The following is a 17,348-nucleotide window of genomic DNA, read 5'->3' as shown; positions in this document are numbered from 1 at the left end:
TAAGGAAAATCAATTTTCTTGTGGGACAGGAAGAGATTTTTAAGAACTAGGGGGTTTAATCTTTATTTTCTTCCCCATGTAACACATTTGGCCTTAAATCAAAAAAAAGCCAATGCATTTAAGTAAAAGTGTATAGATTTACAGCCCCAGATGAAATATATATTTAGATTGTGTACTATAATCCTCTTTAAGGAAAGAGTAGAATCAACCGGCATAGGATTAGTATCGATTAAAAGTCACACACATTGACAAAGAAGCATTCTATTCACTTAGCAAACATTGAAATCAAATTTTACAAGTACTGGTATTTTTTTCTTTAAAATAGAATCACTTCAATATCTTAAAACATTCCCTTGGAAAATATATGTTTATTTGTTCAGGCCTGTTTCTGTGTGTTATGGGTGCTTTTTAGAAGAATCCTGAATATGACCCTTTAGGAGTTCCTTGAAAAAAAATGCAAATTTCATTGTTAAACCCAGAATTTCCTAAGCAGTTCTTCTGTTTCCTACTAAAGGATCAATTATGGGAAAGAACCTCATTCATATTCATAGTATGGGGCTTAATAAGTGAAATACTTAAGTATAATAAATGTAGTCATATATTTTGTTGCATCCTGAAGAAGGAAAGCCTCCCAAACCTTGGACACATGTTTCTTTTCTGTAATTCCATGTTGTAAAAGACTCATAAGCAATGGGGAACCAAGAAGGGAAATGAAATCATTTTACTTTTCATTGGAGCACCTACTAGATAGGGCCCCGTAAGAGTTGTGCAGGATTTGGGGCTGTGAAGGGGCAGTAAGTGAATCTGAGAAATTTCATTCATCTTGATGACATCAAATTCACTGTAGATTTGGCCACCAACAGTCCTTCACTTTTGAAAAAGATGCACTTGAGCCACAAGATATCTGTTCCATACACACTGCCCTTGCCTGTAAGGAAGTAATAATAATCGTTGTTTATTGAGTTGCTCTAAGGGCCAGAATCATCTCCGCCATTACACAGAACACTGTAGGAACCAAATCTCACCTGCTGCTAAAATGGAAGATATGCAGTTGCTCCCATCACAAACTAAGAAATGGAGGAAGGGAAATTTCAGTTTGGCCATGCTTGGAGCTGAGAAGTTAAAGAAACAGATTTCTCCCTCCAGGCTCTAAAAGACTGTTGTTTTACAGTTGTCATTTTTATTAATTTATTTTAGTTTTCTCTCTAGTCTGTCTCACTACCCTGCTTGGCTGCTTTCTCCCACCTTTATATTATGAGTCACTTGTAGCCCAGAGAAAGTGTCTGAATTAATGTTCTATATTCTCCCCAGTGCTTTAGAGTACCACTTTTCACACTAAAAACACACAGCAAAATATTATTATTATCCTTATTATATTTATTTCGGTTGGTGCCAAGAGCAGTAAGTTTCATTGATTTTTCAGTTGGTTTTTGCAAAGCAGCATTATGGTTACCAAAGGTTTCCAATTCGGAAAACAAATGAGAAATAATGAGGTTTTTAAACATAAAATTCAAAAGACGTGGATGCAGGTAATCACCAACCTTGATGTCTTCACCTCTCCAACAGGTGCTGGGCTAGGGTGGTCTCATATGCTTAGTACAGTGCTCTGCACATAGTAAGCGCTCAATAAACACAATTGATGATGATGTGAGACTGGAGTCTCCTTGCTGACTTGCAAAGCCTAAGAAGTAACATTATTAACCCTCCTGCCCACAAGACGTTCAAAAGGAATAAAGGGAGTAGGGGGAGTCTTGCCAGGATCCAGGCACTTCAAAAGCCCTGGGACCCATGACTGCAATAGTTCAGACAGAATGATGACCAGCAATTATAATCTATTCCAGTTGGAATGAATACCAAAAGTAGATTTAAATGGAGATTTTGCTACTAAGATTTAAAGATGTCCATTCAGAAACTGATCGATTGCAGAAACTCCATATCATGTGCTCAGATCAGGCCCCTAAGGCACATCGGTGCTTTTTCCCAGAAAGAGATGGCATTCTAAATCCCAAACATAAATTTTGTCCTCCTGGCCTATTTTATACTAATTATTATAATGATAATTGTACTAAGCACATACTGTATGTTAAGCACTGTTCTAAGCATTGGGGTCAATCCAAGTTAATCAGGTCAGACAGAGTCCCGGGTTGGCTCATAGTAGCTGTAGGATATGTGTTTAGCAGAGACAGAAAACTCACCATACCCACCCTTAAAATAGATTTCAGCAAAGCAGAGACAGTTCTTCTCCTAGCAGAGTCCAGAGTAGATAGCTGCAAGAAACAGAGAAAGGTTTAGCTTTTCTCAGAGGTAATTTAGCTTTCCATCCTTGACAGTGAAGACAGACACCTCTCAGAAAGCCCCAGTGCCCTCTGAGAAATATAAGCAATCCTAGAAAAGGTGGATTTCTCTCTTCTTTCCCTCACAGCATTTCTCTTTCCATCTTTCTACCAGTTCTCTGGAAGGTTTGAAATTGCTTGGCTCTTACCAAAAGCATACTGCAGCCCAGAATTCATTCATTCATTTATTCATTCAGTCATATATATTGAGCGCTTACTGTGTGCAGAGCACTGTGCTAAGAATCTAACAGGCAAGGAATCTGCTAATTTTCTTTTTTTGTTATGACATGGTCTGTTAGAGTCTGCAGAGTGGAATGGGAATTCCTACAGTTTTGGGAGCAGAAGTGGTGATGATTGGCTCTGCTTATCTTAATACAGAAATGGGTATAATAATCATAAAAATGATAGCATTTATTAAGCACTTGCTATGTGCAAAGCACTGTTCTAAGTGCTGGGGAGGTTACATGGTGATCAGGTTGTCCCACGGGGGGCTCACAGTCTTCATCCCCATTTTTTCAATATTTTTTCAATCCTTAAAGAATTTTTACACTAGTTGGACAAAGTACTAAATATTGAATTGTTTAAAGGAAGCAGAGACACCCACCCCCCCCCCCGCCCCACAAGACAGTTATAGCTTAAAATTTTGATTGGGCAACATAGCAGTGCTTTGGCAGAAAAATTGAAACTGACACTAAATCAAGGCCTTGTGAAATTATTAACAGAACAAACTGAATTTGAAAAATATTGTCTTCTTCCCCAAAGTGCTAATGCTGTAGAAAATAATCTAGTTGCACTGAGCATCAATAAATCAGTAAGCAGGTATTGAGCTCCCTGAGGAACAACCCAAACTAGGTTTTCCTAGGAAGTTGTTGGTGAGTTAATCAATTGTATTTATTGAGCACTTACTGTGTGCAGAGCACTGTACTAAGCACTTGGGAGAGTACCATATCATCATCATCATCAATCGTATTTATTAAGTGCTTACTGTGTGCAGAGCACTGTACTATATATGTACCATATAACAGTAAATAGGCACATTCCCTGCCCACAACAAATTTACAGTCTATAGGTAGTTTTGGTTGTCAAAACCTTTTATAGAGTCCTTATGACTGAGTCACAAGAAGCATCAAGCCCTTCAGGAGCCATCAGATGTAACAAGAACAGCCTACCTAGGTTGTGCCATGGAGCATGTAAATATGAATCACTTAGCCTGGTGGGATAATATCTATAGAAGCTTTTTCCATAGGTCATCAACTACAGCTAGCTACCCCACTTAAACATTCTGCTGACATCTCTGCTAATGCATCTGGCTCTCTAGGGCACCTGGTCCAACTGCATTTCCTTTTTAAATTCCATTTTGACCCTGCTATCTACTGATTTGTCAGGATATAGCCTTTTTCAGTGGGGTTTTAGTCCCAAATAAAATGAATGCACATTCATTTGAAATGCTGATGCTTCCTCCTTGAATGATTCCTTCATTGATTGTTTTGTTTTTGTTTAATAACACACCAGGTATGAGGTCTGTTTTATTGGTGGTTGGAGTTGTCTAGTTAGTCTTTCTCATTATCCCCTGCTAGGATATTTCAGTACATATGTTTGAAGCCTCCTTGGGTTTCTTCCTCCTTGTACTGTGATGTTTAGCAAATGTGTGATGTGATTCTGACTCTATGCCAGGATTTCTGTTAAAATTACTTCAGCATGTCCACCTCCTAGGTTAGGGAATTTATTCTTATTCCTAAAAAGAGAGCATTTGCTAGGTATCCTGGAAACAACTCATAATAACTGCAAATGTTTGGCATTAACAGTTTGTTAAATGCTAGAGGAAGCCTGGGGAGGGTGGATGGGATTCAATTGCAATGAAAAACTTTCCTGCTAAAATCAAGCATTGGTTTTTCAGTCTAGCATGTGTCTGTCAGTCGGTTCTGGGGAGGTTCTCAGGAACATATGCACTGAGCTGTGCTCTCTTCTGAAGTTTAACAAAATACATAGCTTCATTTGTCTCTTTCTTCCTTTAGGTCCATTGCTTGCAAATACCATGTTATGAGGTTTCCTTTAATAATAATTGGGGCTACAAGATGCAAAGTATTTCACTATCCCTCAAATTTCTTAATCTAATGTGGAACACAGGATCACCAAATACACAAATAGGCCAAGAAGACATAAGCTATAATTGATAGGATTATAGGATATAGACTATAAAAGGTATGAAAGAATACTAACTAAAATATTTGCACATAATATATATACAATGTGCATCGTAGAGGAAACTGATGTCTTAATGACCAAAGGCAGGGGAGCTATGCTGTAGTTGGAAATTTAAGAACCTCTTGAAGGTTTTGGATAGAAATGGATGCATGATTGCTTTTGAGTTCAAAACCTTTAGAGCTGGATCTGATTTATTTTGTATGAGCTACCATTTATTAAATGACCAAAAAAATGTAATGTGTCCATGCACTCTATATCTGTCTGTGACTACCTCACATAAAAAAGGGCTTAATTGTGCAACGATTTTTGAGATGCTCCAGAAACCACTCCAGGATGTAGACATCTTGCTTTGTAGCACATTACGAACTCCTTTTACTGTTCTATGACTTCTACCCTGAGAGTCAGTAATGTCCAATCAGTATGAAGCAAGGTTGAGAGTTGGGAGAAATGTATTTCATACTAGGGTCTCCCATTTTACACCTTGGCCTTTATCAAACAATCTCCCTGGTTTTCTGGTTTCTTTTTTAGCTAGGTCACAAGTTGGTTCAGTTCAGATTCCCCCACCTCCAGGATCATTTGGAGTATTCTAGGAGGGTGAAAAATTCTACCTGCACTCCAATGTGAGGCAGAACTGGAGATTTTGTTGTTGTTGTTGTTATTGTTTTGCTACAGCTGGCTATGGAGCAATGCACCTAACTTCTCTCTGTGTAGTGTATTTTCTCCATCTCCAAACTATATCTAGGGTAAAAAGGGAGGTTAGGGAGTGTACTTTTAATCTTGAACATAATTTGTGAGTGATTTCAGCTGGAACCACAGTTTCTCAGAATTTCCCAAGCAGCCAAGCCTGGTACAACTGCATGATGGCCCGATAATGAGACGGACCGCTACGTTGGGTGATGGATTTAAACATTTAGGAGTACTGAAATAATTTCTTGACAAAGTCCCCTTTAATTATTCTGTATTGTGATCTATTTGTATTACTAATTCTGATTTTAATATTGTCTGGGAGTTTTTAGGTCATGATCACAGAGCTCTACACACAGTAAGCACTCAATAAATACAATTGATTGATTGGGGCCTATATAGCTCTATAAATTGGTTGCCCGTGGGAATCCTTAATTCCCTTATCTCTCTTGAGTGGTACTGAATTTAGGTAGGATTAGGAACATTAGCTCTCATTCAATGATATACCACGATGCAGTCCCAAGTTCAAAACTCCCTGGGATTTTTGCACTAGCTGGATCTGAACAGCTCAGATTACATGGAAGGTTGACCAGTTATTTGATTGATTTGCTCCAGACATTTAACCTAACTGGATAGCTCAGGTTGAAATCCACTCTGGGTCCAGAAATATCCATGTGGAACAAGCTGAACAGAAAACTGCTCAATTGTCCACTTCACTTGGGTTGTGTAAATCAGTCTGTAAAATGAGGATAATACTTGTCCCCAAATCAGTATCTGTTTCCGGGATGCATTAAGGATTAAAAGAAAGGGAATGTTTGTTTTAGCTGCTTCAGAGTATTTCTGCAGCGGGACTCTGTTTGTCTCCTGCTTGAAAGCTGCAGCCTAGCTGAGCTAGTGAATCTGTTCTGTAATTCCCCCCACACAGCTAGTAAGTGGAATAAATTTCTGAATGGCAACAGAGGACAGTGAAAACTGGGGACTAGAAAAGCTAGGCAGGCCAGAGAAGGCTGGCTGCCTGGCAAGTGGAAAGTGATAGCTTTGTATCGACAATCAGTGTTCACTAAAGTTAGCATTTCTCACTAAGCTTTACAAGATGCATAAAAAAACTGAAAAGGGGGAAAATATTCAGGAATATTCCCTTCAAGAAATACAGCTGACCAATGTGAAGGGCATTGAGCTCTTTGGAGGGAAAGGCAATAATAACATTAAAGACTGTATAGTATAATGGCTTATCTTATATCAGTAACACTATTTGAAATCAGAGATACATTCTACACTATGGAAATCCATACTACATTCCATCAATGGCATTTATTGAATGTCTGTTAAGTACCTGACACTATAATAAGAGCTTGGAGCTTTCCGTACTAAGAAGACCCATATCTACTCCACTAGATCTTATAAGTGGTACAACAAAATATTTGTCTGAGGACTGATTAGGAGATGTGTATAGAAATTGTGGGGGAGTTATAATTATCCAGGATATGATTAAAAGTGTTCTTTGTATACTGTTTTTGTTGTTCAATAAAACCATTATAAGTACAGCAAATATAAAAACGTGAATGGGGAGACATGGAACATCTTTATGTTTTGTTTCATAGAGGCCATGGGTTCTAATGCCTCATCCGCCACTTGTCAGCTGTGTGACTTGGGGCAAGTCACTTGACTTCTCTGTGCCTCAGTTGCCTCATCTGTAGGATGGGCATTGAGACTGTGGGCCCCACGTGGGTCAACCTAACTTGTAACCTTCCCAGTACTTAGAACACTGCTTGGCACATAGTAAGTGCTTAACAAAAAAAACCCATCATTATTATTATTATGTATTGACAACAATTCAAAGGGGCAGAATTTCAGTATGAAATATTTTGATCGGATATCATCCTCCTAAGTTATACAGTATTGGATGAGGATTTTCAGTATGTACAATTTGGAACTTGGGGCATGGGAGTATACTAAAAGAACATTTAAACTGAAGACGGTCCCTGCCGATTATGAGCTCAAAATCTTAAGGGGGAGAGAAAAACATAGAAACAACCTCAGAAAAAAAAAAAACACTTCAACTTCTTTCAATCAGTGTTATTCATTGAATGCTTACAGAGTTCAGAGCAATGAACTAAGCACTTAGGAGAGTACACTATAGTAAAGTTATTTTATTTTGTTAATATTTTTGGTTTTGTTCTCTGTCTCCCCCTTCTAGACTGTGAGCCCACTGTTGGGTAGGGACTGTCTCTATATGTTGCCAACTTGTACTTCCCAAGCGCTTAGTACAGTGCTCTGAACACAGTAAGCACTCAATAAATACGATTGATTGATTGATAGACATGTTCCCTGAGCATAAGGAGCTTACAGTCTATACGTGGAGGCAGACAAGAAAATGAATTATGGATATCAATTAATCAATTTAAAGCAGTATCATTTGGGAAGCCTGTTCAGAGCATCACCATGAGCACCTCCACACTTAGTAGAATCTCTTTCCCACTCACAGGATTCATTCTTCAGCACCATGGTGACTGATGGCTTGTGGTGCTAGCGGACATTGTGCATCTCAGCCCCAAAGGAAAAGAATGTGGAATGTCCTCCTTGCTCACCCTCTTGCCCCCAATTCCTCAGGACTTTAAAAAAAACAAAAACCTGCGTAATTTTGAGACCTCCTTAGCCCACAACATTTTTTACATTCAAAATGATGAGAGTGGTTAGGTGATTTGAACTCTTGCTTTGAGATGATAATAATAATAATAATGATGATGGTATTTGTTAAGCGCTTACTATGTGCAAAGCACTTGTTAAGCACTTACTGTGTGCAAAGCACTGTTATAAGAGCTGGGGGATACAAGGTGATCAGGTTGTCCCACGTGGGGCTCACAGTCTTCATCCCCATTTTACAGATGAGGGAACTGAGGCACAGAGAAGTTAAGTGACTTGCCTAAAGTCACACAACTGACAATTGGCGGAGCCAGGATTTGAACCCACAACCTCTGACTCCAAAGCCCGTGCTCTTTCCACTGAGCCATGCTGCTTCTCTAGATGTGAATGGGAGACGAAGGAAGAGGTATCCTCATTGTCAATTCGTTCTGGGAATGGTACAACTTCTCAAGTAAAGTTTCTACTTTTAACTGAGGTCATTCTTCCCTGATTAATACCCAACACCTCAAATAGTGTCAATTCCAAAGCCACCCTTATCACTTAAGTATTTATACCCATCCCTAGCATGCATAAATGAGAATATTTAGTTGTACACAATATTCAGCTGCCATGTATTATATCCTCATGCTTTCTCCTGTTTCTACTCTTTGTAAAAAAAAATGTAAGTTTGTTCATCTCCCCTATTCAATTGTAATAATAATAATAATAATAATAATAATGGAATTTATTAAGCACTTTCTATGTGCAAAGCACTGTTCTAAGTGCTGGGGAGGTTACAAGGTGATCAGGTTGTCCCACGGGGGGCTCACAGTCTTCATCCTCATTTTACAGATGAGGTAACTGAGGCCCAGAGACGTGAAGTGACTTGCCCAAAGTCACACAGCTGACAATTTGCAGAGGTGGGATTTGAACCCATGACCTCTGACTCCAAAGCCCGTGCTCTTTTCCACTGAGCCCACGCTATAGCCAGTGAGCTGAGCTCAGTGGCTATTGTACATTTCTTGAAATTGTTGGTGTGCTTTGCTTCTGTGTAGTGCTTATATAGTTTTCTGCATTCAGTAGATGCTCAATAAATAGCATTGACTCTCAGTGGCTCTTTGCATGAGATCAGCCAAAAAGGGCACTTGGAACAATTCCAAAAAAAGAGGCTACTCAGGCACAAAGTGGGAAATGGGGCTTCCAGAGGTAGGAGAATATCTAAAGTGGAGCATTAAACGTGAGGCATCATTTTTCTAATACCAGAAATCTGCTATCGTTACTATAGTGACTGAGTACATCTGAGATATTGTGACAGGTTTACCCCCTACCTATTCCAGTAGGGAAAAGAGCTATTGAGCGAATCTTTACAGAGATTCAAAACACTTTAGATAGATCCTGTCACATGCTTTATAAGTTCCTGATTGATTGTGTGGAATTCAGTTATTGGGCAGAGAACCAGCTAATGGAAACACATTGATGAAATCATTTTTGAGGGATGTTAAATGGAACTTAAAGCTGAAATAGCTTTATGGATTTTTCACTCCAACTGTTTATGAACATTCATTGCTAGTAAAATTACATAGTGTCAAAAGAGAGAATCAGTAGGTATGGATTTAATCAAAGCCCTTTTTGAAATAATAAAAATGAGAATAATTTATCACTCAAGAACGGATACAGTAAGGAAAAGGTAATGCATATAATTGCTCACCATCTTAGGCAACAGATAGTGAGCATAGGAAAGAGTAAAAAGACCTCATTATAGACAAGACACTTGTAAAGTAAGAAGTTTTAAAAATATAAACACTTGAAAATGAATCTGAGCTGTTTGGGAACTGGAGTAATTTAGGATTTAGCAAGTTCAACTTCTACCCAATGGAAGAAGAAAAGAAATTAACACACCTACAAAGTCAATCAATGGGTTTACATTTATTGAGCACATACTCTATGCCAAGCATACTAAGTGCAAGGATATTGCAATAGAAATTGGTGAAATTAGTGTACCTGATCTCTGCTGTCAAGGAGTTTACAATATAGCAAGGGAGGCAGACTCTTTAAAAAGTTGGAAATATGATGACATATAAGAGTATATAATTTTTTTCTTTTTATGGTTTTTGTTAAGCAGTTACTTTGTACTGATCATTGCACCAAGCGCTGGGGTAGATCTAATCAGGTTGAACACAGTCCCTGTCCCACATAGTCTTAGTCCCCATTTTATAGATGAGATAACTGAGGCAGAGAAAAATTAAGTGACTTGTCTAAGGTCCCACAGCAGACAAGTAGCGAAGCCAGGATTAGAACCTTCTAATCTAACCTTCTCCCGTTTCTAGACAGTGAGCCCACTGTTGGTTAGTGATTGTGTCTATCTGTTGCCGAATTGGACTTTCCAAGCGCTTAGTACATTGCTCTGCACAAAGTAAGCACTCAGTAAAAACGATTGAATGAAGGAATGAACCCAGGTCCTTCTGACTCCCAAGCCTGTGCTCTATCCACTAGGCCACACTGCTTCCTGAGGCAGCACAAAGGTACCCCAAGTGGTACTGTAAGACCTTAATGGCTTAATGACCTTAATAAATATGTACAAACATATATATATATACATGTATATATGTTTGTACATATTTATTACTCTTTTTATTTATTTATTTATTTATTTTACTTGTACATATCTATTCTATTTATTTTATTTTGTTAGTATGGTTTTGTTCTCTGTCTCCCCCTTTTAGACTGTGAGCCCACTGTTGGGTAGAGACTGTCTCTATATGTTACCAACTTAGACTTCCCAAGTGCTTAGTACAGTGCTCTGCACACAGTAAGCGCTCAATAAATACGATTGATTGATTGATTGATTGATTGATTGATTGATTAGATGGAATGGAAAGGCTGAATGGAAGGCAGTTGGAGAATATAAACTGGGGATATTAGAGATTATTTTGAGAAAGCCTCCAGGAGAAAATGTGGTCTCTGGAGATGTTTGTGAATATCACCCTCAATACTTTTGAGAAGCAGTGTGGCATAGTAATTATCGTACTTGTTAAGTGCTCACTAAATGCCAAGTTCTGTTCTAAGTTCTGGGACAGATAAGCATTAATCACGTTGGACACAGTTCCTGCCCCTCACGGGACTCACACTCAATTTACAAATGAGGTAACTGAGGCTTAGAGAAGTGACTTGCCCAAGGTCACACAGCAGACACGTGGCAGAACTGGTATTAGAACCGAGATACTTCTGACTCCCAGAGCTCTATCCACTAAGCCAGTAGTGGAAACAGCACATAGTAAAACTCCCACCTAGCTCATAGTAAGCCCTTAATAAATACTAAATGCTAAATAAATTTCTAGACTGTGAGCCCACTTCTAGACTGTGAGTCCACTGTTGGGTAGGGACCGTCTCTATATGTTGCCAACTTGTACTTCCCAAGCGCTTAGTACAGTGCTCTGCACACAGTAAGCGCTCAATAAATACGATTGAATGAATAAATACTCCTACTAAGGGAGCATTATCTCTGGAGTGCAGCTTCAAGTGAGAAATTTGTCCAATAGATTGTTCAGTTTCTTCCCTGTTGGCCCATTTCCACCCTCAGGTATAAATTGTATTTGCCCTCATTTTGATAAAAACAGAGCAAATTAAATGCCACCAGGGATGAACATAGGATTTGAGGAGATAGTGCAATGTGTTGGAATGGTGCTTTTGGAGAAAATCACCCAATCCTAAAGCTGCCATCTGGCAAGGCTCCTCCCCATTTGTTTATGCATCTCTATACAGTAGCTATTACCATGACTATGATTTAAATTTGCATTATTTAACATTTATTAAAGGCCCACTTCATAGTAAGCCCTGGAAATACATCACTACCATGGGTCTCTGCTCTCGAACAGATCAGTCTAAAAGCAAGCATTCATTTGTGATGGTAATAATAAGATCAGCTCTTTCAGTCCTTTCACCCTAAGGACATCAAGCGGTGTTTTATTAAACCCAAATAGTATTGTTTAATTGAAATGGATACTCAGAAAAAAATATAGCAAATTGCTACATTGCAGTTTGAAGAGGTTATAAAGGCCCTAATAAAATGAAAGGTGAGACATATAGGAATACTTCTAGAATGTATGCAGTAATGACAGAACTAATAAACAACTGATTCCAAGCAAATGCTGTTCTGGTTTCATATTTTAAGCAAATATGAGTAGCAATATCTAAGTAATACGCCCTATTTTGGGATAATGTTGTTGCCTTAAAAGAAAAGGAGGCTTTGCTAAGATTCAAGTACTGGGGACCAGCTTTCCTGAAAATAATTAATCATCCTTTATAAGTATTACTGGTTCAAGTTTTTTAAATCATTCTGTTTAAAGAGAATAGGTAAAAGCTTTAAAAAAATTGCATAATGGTATTTCTTTAAACCCCTTGCTAAAACAAGGCAATTTTTTCCAGAAGTGAATTTATTTTAAGCTTGATTTGGAATGGAAATTTTTTTTTAAATGCAGTATAACTTTATCAAAAGCTATGAATAAAATAAGTATATGGACAAAAAGTGGCAAATGCAAACCAAATTTCTGTCTATCAGTGATATTTATTATGTCCAACTGGTGTTAGTTGTGAAGTCCCTAAGCTCTTGAGAGAGTAAAAGAGAAGTAAGACATAAGTTCCCCCCTTCAGAAAGCCTACAGTTTAATGGGGAAGAAAGAACAGAAAAAAAAAAAAACTTTATAGACAGTGGGAGGAGGAAAAACAAGGATATCATAGAAAATGGAACAAATATATTAGGGTGAAATATGATTTGAATATGTAGACTACAAACATAAATATGTAAATAAATATACAAATAAATTAAACTATGTATCTGTCAATCATATTTATTTAGAGAAGCAGCGTAGCGCATTGGAAAGAGCCTGGGCTTTGGAGTCAGAGGTCATGGGTTCAAATCCTGGCTCCGCCACTTGTCAGCTGTGTGACTTTGGGGAAGTCACTTAACTTCTCCGTGCCTCAGTTACCTCATCTGTAAAATGGGGATTAAGACTGTGAGGCCCCGTGGGGCAACCTGATCACCTTGTAACCTCCCCAGTGCTTAGAACAGTGCATTGCACATAGTAAGTACTTAATAAATGCCATCATCATTATTATTATCATTTATTGAGTGCTCTGTCTGCAGAGCATTGTACTAAGCGCTTGGGAGAGTACAATATAATAATAAACCTGCCCATATTAAGCTGGCAGTCTAAAGGAGAAGACAGCTATTAATATAAATAAATAAATAAATTATGGGTATGTACATAAGTGCTTTGGGGCTCAGGGAGGGTGAATAAAGAGTGCAAATCCAAGTGCAAGAGTGACTCAAAAGGGAGTAAAAGTAGAGGAAATGACTTAGTGAAGGCCTCTTGGAGATGTGCTTTAAATAAGGCTTTGAAGGTGGGGAGAGTGATCATCTGTCAGATATGAAGAGGGAGGGCATTCCAGGCCAGAGGCAGGATGTGGGTGAGCAGTCAGGGGTGAAATAGGAAGATCGAGGTACATCAAATAGGTTGGCATTAGAGGAGCTAAGTGTACAGGCTGCTTTGTAGTAGGAAAACAGTGACGTAAGGTAGGAGTGGACAAGGTGATGGAGTGCTTCAAAGCCAATGGTAAGGAGTTTCTGTTTGATTTGGAGGCGGATGGGCATTTTTTTGTAGAATAATGATCCATGCAGCAGGGTGGAGTATGGACTGAACTGGGGTGAAACAAGAGGCAGGGAGGTCAGCAAGGAGGCTGTAACAGCAATCAGGGTGGGATAGGCTAAGTACTTGGTTTAATATGGTAGAAGTTTGGATGGAGAGGACAGGGTGGATTTTGGCGATGTTGTGAAGGTTGAATCAACAGGATTTGGTGACACTGAATATGTGGGCTGAATGAGAGAGATGAGTTGAGGATAATGCCAAGGTTATGGGCTTGAGAGACACAGTAAGCGCTCAATAAATACGATTGATTGATTGGTGCTGTCTAGAATGACAGGAAAGTCATGGGAAGGACAGGGTTTGGGTGGGAAGATGAGTTTTGTTTTGGACATGTTAAATTTGAGGTGATGGCAAGACCTCAAGTCAGAAGGAAATGCGAGAGTGTGGAGGAGAGAGATCAGGGCTGGAAATGTAGATTTGGGAATCAGCCACATAGAGATGGTAGTTGAAACCATGGGAGTGAATGAGTTCTCCAAGGAAGTGGATGTAGATGGAGAATAGAAGGGGTCCCAGAACTGAGCCATGAAGGACTTCCACATATAGGGGATGGAGACAGTGGAGGCAGAGGAGGAGCCCATGGAAGAGACTGAAAAGGAGTGGCCAGAGAGATAGGAGGAGAACCAGGAAAGGACATTATCAGAGAAACCAAGGTTGGTTAATGTTTCCAGGAGAAGGGCTTGTCAACAGTGTTGAAGGTAACATATATGTATGCTTATCACACATAAAATACCATAAAGTGGCCCAGATCACAGTGATAACAAACTGTTTTTTATTTGAATGAATACTGGCTACTATTTTTGCTAAGTGTAAATGAAAAGCTAATAACCAGGGATAATAAAAAGTTCAGAGAAAACAATCAAACAATAACCTTTGTGGTTGCTAGGTTTTAGCTGTTGTCATCGTCATACAAAAGCAAAATACTTCAGAACAATTAATTTTTAAGAAAATAGATAATAAGCTGGCAGCCAATTTTTGCTGCTATTCATATTATCAATTTTCTTGGTTAACAAGTTTCAGTACACTAATGTGTAAATGACCATGTGAAAACAGAAGGTCCCTGGTACTTCCCAAATGCAATATTGAAAGGACATCAAATTGAGAACAGATATCTTTTGAATGCACGCGGAATACTGTTTGTATCCATAAGAAGTGAGACATGACTGTCTCATAGAGAAGTTAAGTAACTTTCCCAAGGTCACACAGCAGGCAAGGAGTGGAACTGGAATTAAAACCTCTCTGACTCTCAGGCCTGTGCTTTTTCCACTAGGCCATGCTGCTTCTGGTCCATTCCTGTTTATTTTCATCCCTATCCTGAAGAAAAACTTTGATCATTTTTAACCAAGGCCCACTAATGGCCTTCACCTAATTGAGCAGGGAGACACCCGTGGCATTACTTGTGTTACTCCACGTAATGTGATAGAGTGATGCTGTCCATGCCCTTTGGTGGAATTATGCTTGCAGCCATATGAATGTAGCATTTCTTCAAAGGGGAACTCCTAGTCCCCCCCCCCCCCCCGTATCATCATGGCTCAGTGGAAAGAGGTCATGGGTTCTAATCCCACCACATGTCTGCTGTGTGACCTTGGGCAAGTCACTTAACTTCTCTGAGCCTCAGTTACCTCATCTGTAAAAATGGGGATTAAGACTGTGAGCCCCACGTGGGACAACCTGATCACCTTGTATCCCCCCAGCACTTAGAACAGTGCTTGGCACATAGTAAGTGCTTAACAAACGCCATTATTATTACCATTCCCCAGTTCTCATTCTTCCCCTCCTTTCCCTGCCAAATCTAGGAAGAGACCTTGTGAACCCCACTGGGACTGTGTCTGACCTAATTAACTTCTGTTATCCCATCACACAGAACAGTGTTTGACACACAGTAAGAATTAAACAAATTCCATTAAAAAAAACCCAGCAAAATAGATGAGGGTACCTACCAGGAAACCTCAGGGAGGCTGAAAAGCTGGCTCAAGAACTCCATAAACCAAATTCCCTAAAGCACCTTAAAGGTTGGCATCTATTTTTTCAACTCTTAAAACATCCCTTTGCATTCTTTCCTTCTTACATAGAATGAGTACTACTGTGGTTTTCTGCCACATAGTCTGGTATTCATTTAGTTGTTCCAGTAGTGATGTGCCAGCACGTGCTTTTGTCATTTAGAAAAAAAAAAGTTAAATATCCAGTCTTCCTCCACCTCGGCACCTATCAGGCAGAAACTCCTCACCCGGGGCTTCAAGGCTGTCCATCACCTCACCTCCCTTCTCTCCTTCTACAGCCCAGCCCGCACCCTCCGCTCCTCCACCGCTAATCTCCTCACCGTACCTCATTCTCGCCTGTCCCGCCATCGACCCCTGGCCCACGTCATCCCCCGGGCCTGGAATGCCCTCCCTCTGCCCATCCGCCAAGCTAGCTCTCTTCCTCCCTTCAAGGCCCTGCTGAGAGCTCACCTCCTCCAGGAGGCCTTCCCAGACTGAGCCCCTTCCTTCCTCTCCCCCTCGCCCCCCTCTCCATCCCCCCCCATCTTACCTCCTTCCCTTCCCCACAGCACCTGTATATATGTATATATGTTTGTACATATTTATTACTCTGTTTATTTTACTTGTACATAGCTATTCTATTAATTTTATTTTGTTAGTATGTTTGGTTTTGTTCTCTGTCTCCCCCTTTTAGACTGTGAGCCCACTGTTGGGTAGGGACTGTCTCTATATGTTGCCAATTTGTACTTCCCAAGCGCTTAGTATAGTGCTCTGCACATAGTAAGCGCTCAATAAATACGATTGATGATGATGATGATGATCTCTAAATCTCATATGGCTTGGAAAATGTTGCTGGAATTCACAGTGGTAATGCAGAGGTCCTGAAGCAAAGGCAGGAATTCAAGGGTCTTCCCAGAGAAATGACATAAATTCAGGTGGAGGTGGATGGACTTCTGCAAAATTGTGTAAATGACGACATTATTTTAGGCTGCATGCCCAGCATAGTGCTTGTAGGGTCAAGAGTGTCCTTGTATCTAGTTTTGCAGTGTCATGAGTGCCTGTATATCTGGTATTTTGTTCCGTATCTGTGATGACCATTGATGGTCATTTTACTGGTTTCTTTTCTTTCCCTTTTATTTCACACCTTTGCCTTCTCTCGTCTTTTTTATAATATTCCTCTTCTTTTGGTCTCTGTGGCTCTTTCACATACTCATAGACATACACAAGAGAAAATGTTAATGGTTGGGCCAAGAACTCCCAGAAAAGTATTATTTCATACCGATCCATAACGTAGAAAGCGCTAAACCTGAGGCCAGTTTTTATATTCAATGAGTGCCATATTTTAGGGGGATAGAAAAAATAAAACTGTTCTTTTGATGCTGGAGATGTGGTTTATAGTATAATTCAGCAGGTTCTCTCTGCTGTTGTTTCCAGACTTATTTTTCTGGTAAGAGGAATAATTCCCTGATTAAAAACTGATCTTATAATGCTGTTTTTTTCAAAATACTTCCTACCCAATGGCTTTAAACTGTTTATGAGGAGCAAGTCAGCCAGGATGTTTTGAATGTTTTATTTCGACATTCGGTCTGTTCTGAGCAGGTTCTCTCTCTTTTGATGGATTCAGTGAGAAAGAAATCTTTTTCACAGAAAAATGTATCACATTTGGAAATCCGTTTGACCCAACAAGGGCAGTGATGATTTATGACAGAATGTGTTCAACACAGAAGGTGGGCAAATCAACAAATGTGTGGGGAGGGATTGACAGCAAATAAGCAGATATTAATTTACTAGCGTACTCCCACTAATGGCCTAAAACATCTGCAATT

The 17,348-nt window shown here is 39.5% G+C and overlaps 1 protein-coding gene across 5 annotated transcripts in view; it reads left to right on the top strand.

Annotated features, from left to right (window-relative positions):
• The window catches only part of SGCD (sarcoglycan delta), a 601,642-nt gene that overhangs the window by 518,980 nt on the left and 65,314 nt on the right, over positions 1-17,348 (top strand). The gene's annotated exons all lie outside the window — the stretch shown is intronic.

This window comes from Tachyglossus aculeatus, chromosome X1 (assembly GCF_015852505.1).
Source record: "Tachyglossus aculeatus isolate mTacAcu1 chromosome X1, mTacAcu1.pri, whole genome shotgun sequence".
Taxonomy (NCBI): Eukaryota; Metazoa; Chordata; class Mammalia; order Monotremata; family Tachyglossidae; genus Tachyglossus; species Tachyglossus aculeatus.
The sequence above is the reverse complement of the archived record's forward strand: the minus strand, read 5'-3'. Positions and strand labels throughout refer to the sequence as shown.